Source organism: Corvus brachyrhynchos, unplaced genomic scaffold (genome assembly GCF_000691975.1).
Source record: "Corvus brachyrhynchos isolate BGI_N302 unplaced genomic scaffold, ASM69197v1 scaffold54, whole genome shotgun sequence".
NCBI lineage: Eukaryota > Metazoa > Chordata > Aves > Passeriformes > Corvidae > Corvus > Corvus brachyrhynchos.
This window is the reverse complement of record NW_008237902.1, coordinates 1,867,407-1,874,844: the sequence shown is the minus strand read 5'-3', so window position 1 is coordinate 1,874,844 and position 7,438 is coordinate 1,867,407. Positions and strand designations below refer to the sequence as shown.

General features: G+C 48.7%; 2 long non-coding RNA genes across 2 annotated transcripts in view; one reads left to right on the top strand and one right to left on the bottom strand.

Annotated features, from left to right (window-relative positions):
* Nucleotides 1–7,432, top strand: part of LOC108446423 — a 7,473-nt gene extending 41 nt beyond the window's left edge. The window contains exons 1-3 of the long non-coding RNA XR_001861589.1: nucleotides 1–295; nucleotides 5,626–5,679; nucleotides 7,115–7,432. The exon at nucleotides 1–295 is cut by the window's left edge and continues 41 nt beyond it. This is a non-coding gene — a long non-coding RNA (uncharacterized LOC108446423). The remainder of the gene's footprint in view (nucleotides 296–5,625; nucleotides 5,680–7,114) is intronic.
* LOC108446422 overlaps nucleotides 1–7,438 on the bottom strand; it is a 17,666-nt gene that overhangs the window by 4,738 nt on the left and 5,490 nt on the right. The window contains exon 3 of the long non-coding RNA XR_001861588.1: nucleotides 4,751–5,023. This is a non-coding gene — a long non-coding RNA (uncharacterized LOC108446422). The remainder of the gene's footprint in view (nucleotides 1–4,750; nucleotides 5,024–7,438) is intronic.

The window sequence follows — 7,438 nt, the reverse complement described above, 5'->3', positions numbered from 1 at the left end:
CCTGCTGAATTTGTTTTTCATGTTCTCATTTGTAATCATTTTGTGTTTTATGAGGGATACTTCCTAAAACTTTGCCAACATGATGGAAACACATGTGGTACTGTTATTCATGATGTGACCCTTTTGGTGGAGAGATGAGATGAAAACCTGCTTTTCCCTGACTTCTCCATAGCACATGGCCCAGTGAGATGGAAAATCAGTGGGGTGTGGGGTACCTGACCTTCCCCCAGCCATGCTGACACTGTTCATTCCTCCAGGAACACAGCCCACATAACTTTGCATGCACAGTCTCCAGGTGGGTTTTCTTGCCAATTCTTTATTTAAATTTTTTCTCCTCCTTCTAAAATTTTGTTTTACTAGGGGTAGCTCAGCTCTGTGGCCTGTGGGTGACACAAAAAGTATTGTTTGGAATTTTATCTGAAGTGCAGGTTTGCTCCTGTGCTGGCTTCAAGGACAGAGCCAAACTAGGGGGAGCAAACACTATCCCTAGAAATAGTTTTTGCATGTTTCAGAGCTAATGATGCCAAGGTTAAAGGACCTTTGCTTATTTAAATTAGCAAATCCCTCTACAAAGGGTATGACTGAGTTATCAGCATCACTGGCTGTATTTGGGCCACACCACAGTTGTCATTGAGCAGGGACAATTCCTGCAGCATTTGTGTTTGGGTGAGTGACAAGGGTCACCTTGAGTCCATGAGCCAGGACTGCTGCTTATCCCTGGGTCTCCAAAAATGCAGGGCTGGCTCTCACCAGCAGCATTGCACTTGCAGCAGTAGCAGTAGCAGCACCCTGCTTGTCACCCCCAGCTCAGGACACAGGCTGTTGGTAATCCTGGTTTTCATTATTTTAATGGTGAGAGAAAACTTTTGTGTAGTGTGAAAAACAATCCGGAGCCTTCCTGTGTTTATAGGAAGGGCTCAGACAGGCTGAAGGATTGGTGTGCAAGGGCAGGAGACTGCAGGACAGCAAACAATGCAAAGGGACACCTGTCAAAAAGGGTCTGGCGGTATTTTTTTAACTGAAAGTAAAATATTAATGGCAGGAGAGTGCAACAGTGACATTGGTGAGTAACTTGGGATGAATGCAGAGGCCAGCCATCACAAGTAGAGTGTGTTAAAAACCAGGTAGAGAGTGGTAAAATCCTCTAACCTGACAATGGACTGAAAGACCTGGGGTTGTTCAGCCTGGAGAAAAGAAGGCTCCAGGGAGACCTTAGATACCCTTTCAGTGCCTAAAGGGGCTGCAAGAATGCTGGAGAGAGACTGCTTACAAGGGCATGAAGTGACAGGACAAGAAGGAATGGCTTTAAGCTTAAGGAGGGTAGATTTAGATTAGATATTAGGAAGAAATTCTTCCCTGTAAAGGTGAGGAGGCACTGGCACAGGTTGCCCAGAGAAGTGGTGTGTTGGGATGTTGCTCAACCCTTTTGGCCAGGCAGGGCAGTGAGAAGCAGCCCTCTGAACAATGTCTTTGGTCTTGGGAGGAGCCAGCAGCCTTCCTGGTGCCCAAGACAGTGTGATGCTGGCCCCCAGCTTTGTCCTGGGGAGATGTATAAGGAATGGGCATTCTCAGCAAGGACACCCTCACTTATTAAGAGGGAAATTAATGTACTTTGTGAGTTGAAGTCTCCTGCAATCTGGGCTGGTGAAAATTAGGACCAGGCCAAAAAAGTCAAGGAGGGCTGCACCAGTGTGAACCGGACTTCATGAAATAGAAAGGAGAGGCCCCTTTTGTCAGGCGATGGCTTTTCCTCAGAAGCTAAATGATACATAATGTTTATATAGTGTTTTGCCTCTCCTAAATGCAGGCTAGACATTAATTGATTCCAGGTTTGCTCTGTGAAGTAGGTCAGCTCTTTCCATTTCGCAGATAAAGGAGCGGTGGGGATCACTGAGAGGTGCACGGGGGGTCAGCGCCGGCGCCGGGGCACCTACACGGATGGCTGCCCTCCCCATGGGACCACGCTGCCACCCTAAATATACACCACTTCTGATGTATGTGGAAATCAGCTGGGACTCTGTAAACCCAGCTACATTAAGCCCAGTTCAAATGAAATCTGTTTATGTCTCCACTGCTCGCCACTGCTCAAAGCAGGACTTAACTAACCTAACGCTGTTTGTGTTCAAAGCCTCTTAAACCCTTGCTCTGACTGTCTTGTAGTGAGAAATAAAGTACTTGCTGGGACCTGGCTGGAGGCCAGGGAACTGTTTCAGATCCCACTCTGTCTTTTGCTCATGGGGCAGTTTAGAAAAAGCATTGCACATTTCAAACAGTGATGGAAAAAAATAATTTTAATTCACTTCTGTTTACATAATGTTGGAAGCTTGGGAGGGTTTGTGCAGACAATTATTAATGGTTTAAATTGGCGTGATAAAAATGTTGCCTCGGTCTGGGAACACAAGCTGGCTCCCAAGGCCCTGGTGCTGGGTTAGCCATGTGCTGGCTGTGGGATCCAGGGAGCGAGGACCCAATGGCTTGGTGGGTCCCGCTGCTATGTTTCCTTTTGGCATCTTGGAAAGAGCCTCCTGCCCATTCTGCTGAGGCTGAACTGCTAAAACCCAAAGCCTGGATCTGGGGAAACACCCAGCTCTTCTGCAGGTCACCTGCATTTCTGGATTCCCAGCCCAGAGGTATTTGGTGACCAGATCATAGGGAAGCAGGGCATACCCACCCTGGGAGCACTGCTCCTTCACCGTGGTCTCCAAGCTTAATTTCATAGAGCTTTTCATCCAGCTTTTTGGGAGCATGACCCTTTAGTTTTGGTTAGTACCTTGTGTGAATCAGCTCCGAAGGAGGTGGAGCCATTCCCGAATGTGCAACAGGTGGGACTGTGGGTAGTTGGCTCCCATGTAAAGTGCCCTGAGCTCTCCAGGCTCTCAGAGGAGGTGGGCAGGCACTGTCACACCTGCAGCATGAGCCTGGCTTGTGTGTTCCATCCTCACATCCATCCCTCAGAAGACTCAGACACAGTTTTACTGGTCTGTTGCTCAGTGGGATCTGGCACCTATAAAACTGCTCTTAATTACTTCCCAAGTTACTCACCAGGGTGATGTTGATTTTGTCCTATAACTCAATAGGACTTTGTCTGTTTAGTATAAACCACTGCCCACCATAACTCTGTTGTCTTATATACTGGTGTGTGATCATACACTGTGTGCATGTGTCTGTGGCTGGATTTTGAACACCACTGCTCATGGAAGCTGTCCACGTTGTTTTTGCTTTCCAGCCTGTGCCTGCCACATTGCAGCACTTCCACACACAGAGCTGTGAAGCTGCTGTGGGGCTCTAGCAGGTTCGTAAGTGCCTGCACAAGGGGTGGCAGCATGAGAAGCACTTGTGAGCCTGGTTTGGAGGGTGACAAATTCCAGATCCTCCCTCCAAGTGTGTCCAGCTCACACATGGATAAGGAGCAGAGATTGTCCCCTCTAGCCATGGCACTGACTGCCTCTGATCCACTTTGCCCTGCTTTGACACCTGAGGCTGAGACAGGGGCTGTAGTATCTAAGAAAATAGTAGAGAAAATGATGGTTGGGAAATAAATCCATGCCAGCACCAGTTCCTGCAGCATCTAGACACTGCTTTGAAGCTCTCCCCTCAAAATATTCCCTCCATGATCCCTGGGATTACCCTGAATCACAGTATCTGAGTGCCAGCATTACAAAATTCATAAGCACGTGCTTTATCAGCCTACTTTGCAAGTCATCCTTGCACAGCAGACAGCAGGACTCTGCTCAAAGGCATGTTGGTGTTGGAGGCTCCATCTCTTACTGCTGCCACTTTGGCTTTGGCTGAAACCAGGGTAGGACTAATCTGAGCTCATTAACTGACTCTGATGTATTCAAAAACCAGGTCTGCAATGTGTGAAACATTGTGTTCAAAAGAGAAAAAATAATTTATGAGGATAAAGTTTGGAGGTTTTATATGCAGACCAGAGACTGGTCTTCTCCAGAGGACTTCCTTGAGGTGTCATGACTTATTTCTCTAAGGCTGCAGACCCTGAGAAATGTAGTTACATGACAGTGAGACACGGATAGAGAGGAGGTTTCCCTCTGTGATCATTAGGTTGCAGTATGGTTTTTCCCTGTGCTAGGAGAAGGTGCTGGATGAAAGATCTGAGAATAACATGGGCTGAGGAATGCCTCATGAGCTTAGTCATCACCTGAGTGAATCGGACAGGGAAAACAGCCTTTATTCTGCAAGATAACCCCATGCCACAGAGATTTTTCTTGAGAAAGGCTGAGCTTGTTCCAAAATAGTGCTACTGAGTGGAGTCTAGCCTCACCCTGCACAAGAGGTAGTCTTCAGATGGATGCTGTATTTTATATGATGCATCATGCTCTGATATATAAAGTTATGTTACCTGGAGCCATCTCAATGAATATTGTAGGGAAGGGTTTGAACTCAGTGGGAACTTCCCTGAGTTCAACAAGTGGAGAGTCCAGTTAGAAGATGATTAGGAAAAGTCCTGAAAATGGATTTTCTGTTATAAAAGGAATCAGTACCTGAATCCTACAATTTGTGCTCCTCTTGCATGCCCATGCACCAGGGCTTGTCCCGAATGATGAAGTTATCCTGGACTGATGCTAACATGGGAAGAGGATCAGTCCCAGAGCTTTGAGACCTGTCATTTAAATACTCATGGGTGTGAAAGAGCATGTGGGGAAAATGCAGCTGGAGACAATGGTGAGAGGAACAGCACAACATCTCAGACCAGCACGGAAGCAACTGCAGTGAATGTTTCATGGCTTACCACCCTCGGCATGGGATGTGGTCCAGAGGCTTCTTTTCTGTCCAACTTTCCATTTTGCACTGGAGCTGGGTGCTGCTGAACAGATGCGTGTGGATTTCTGTTGGCCTGATGAGCTGCTGCTCCACGTGGCACGCTCTTCTCTGCAATACTCCCCTGGCAGGCTGAGCCCATGCCAGGTCCTGCCTCACTGTCGGGTTTACTGCCTGAGGGTGCAGGTTGGTGATCTGAACGGAGACTTTCTGGAGTCAGGTCCTCAGCCCCTGGGCTTAGATGCTACAAAGAAAAAGATGGTAAATCAAAACATTTGGAAATCTGTTTCTTATTTACTGTACTGCCAAGCTGCTGTAAGGCTTTCTGGAATCCCCATCCCAGAACAGCAGAGTGAAAAGGATTTTCCTACTGATATTGTTGGCAGTGGGAGAGACCTCGCTGCCTGCTGGACTGGGACAGGTGGGGATAGGATCAGGGATGGACTTTCTGTTTGCTTGTGAGGGTGAGGTAAACATTGCAAACATTCCTTGTCTTCCCTCAGCCCTTTTCAAGAGGGGCATTTATTAAATATTGGGAAGAACTGAAGGCAGACTGGACTACTTAGGGAAGGGATACTTAGAGACACATTTCACAGGTAAGGTTTTAGTGGTGATGAAGGGTAAACGTGTCAGATCATGGTGGCAAGAGAAAAAGGTCAGATGCTCAGGCCACGGCAAGTTTTGTTGCATGTTTTCATGCTCACGGCATCACCTGAAAGGATCTCACAGCACTACCTACCCATGAGGCACAAGGAGACATACCAAAGTGTGCAGAAGATGGTTTATGGAGCCAGGGAGCTCTTTCCAATGCATCAAGGTCTCACATCTTCCATTTCCCCCCCTCAGGTGCCTGCATCTCTCCTGGGAATGTTGCACATCATCTCACACACTGCAACCAGGGTAAGCTGAGCAGGAAAAGTTTCCCAGAGACTTTTGGGCTGTGATGGCAGGAGTCATAATTGCCTTGGCAGAAGCAGCCACCATTGTTCAAACCTGCCCTCTACCCATGAGTCAGAGTGGAAGTGCTGGAGTCATGGGATGGCTTGAAGCAAAGATGCAAAGTTGGGAGTTGCTTTCAGAGATTCCTTGAGGGAAAGTCTAAAAAAGATTAGTGAGGGAGCGAGAGAGAGTCCAGTAGCCTCAGAGCCAGCCCACAGCCCACAAGGGCAGCAGTGGGCTCTGCCAGCTGGGATGGGAGGCCAGGAGCCTCCACTGCCTGAAGGGGATGGGACCATCTCTGGGGCTCCCAGTAGCAGCAATGCCATGGCAGGAAAAGCAGCCGTGCAGTTTGTGGGTGCCTGTGGGTGAGCTCTGGCACCAGTGACATGTCCCATGAGCTGTTCAGGACATGTTTTGCAGAGGCAGAATTCACTGGGCAGCCACCTACCTTCCTGCTCAGAGCACAAAGGGACACAGTCCACAGTGGAACAGAGCCCCAGCTCCTGTGGGAAGGTCATGTGGAGAACCAAGCTCCTCTGTGTGGGGCTGCATTCATGAGGTTTCTGTTCAGATCAGAAAGCATGAGGATATGGCTCAGCAGGGCTTCCTGAGGAGAAATGACTTTGGGCACCTTGAAGGATCACTGGTAGTGAAAGCACTTTTTCTCAGGGGCTTGAGAATCCTCCTCTGGTCCATGGAATGGAGAAAAGAGCAGAGCCGAGGGGAAATAAACATCACCAGCATCACCAGCCTAGGGACAAGGAATGTGAGCTGCTCACTCTCCCAGCATCAAGTCCTTGCCCATGACACCTGGCTCCATCTGAGTGCAGGGAGAGGCAGCAGAAAGGACTGGGGATGGAGGAAGTGCGGGATGGGTACTGGTGGAGCTGGTGCTTTGCAAAGCTTCTGTGGGGAGGACTTTGGCATGAGAACTGCTTCCAACACATGGAAACTGTGATGGGCTATGGTCAACCTCACTCCACAGGATGGCTGAAATGGTCAGAAGTTGGTTGTGGCAGGGATGTCCTGAGGTGGGTGTTGGACCTGTCTGAAGGCAAGTGGGAATGGAGACCCCACTACCGAGCTCTCCTCAACCTTGGGGAGGTCCTGTCACCTCCAGACTCCAAGTTCATGGCTCAGAGCCATCTCTCGTTTAGTCCCAGTGAATTACTGAGCCCCAGGAAGCCAACCTTACTGAGGCTTTTGTAGAAGTCAAGGGCTCAAATTGAGCGGGAGCTTGGGGAAACCGTTTCCCTTGTTAAAATAAATGTATTAGTTTAATACGTACCAGGAGAGGATAGGGAGTTCTCCTTGTTAAATATTTACCAGTCAAACCCTGCTGAGGACTTACTTGGAGCAATTCAGCTTTAGTGATTTCCTTCTATTGTGGTCTAAGTCTCCAGCATTGCTGGGAAACCGCCCAGCAGGGCCAGGACGGCTGGTGACAGACCCGAGCCATGGGCAGAAAAATTGCAGCTGGGATGGGCACCCACCTCTCTGGGGACAATGTGGTGCCTCGGCGGGTCCCCAGATCTGCCCTGGGACCTAAGTGGAGATGTCGACACCTGCCTGGAGAAACAGAGGGAGCAGCCTTGTTCCCAAAGGGGAGCAGAGCACAGGAGAGATGCCCAACAACCATGCAAAAGAAAATAAATCTTAAAAAAAGGTGAGTAGAGACACAGAATATTGCTCTGCGCCTTATCGATCTATCTGGCATTCC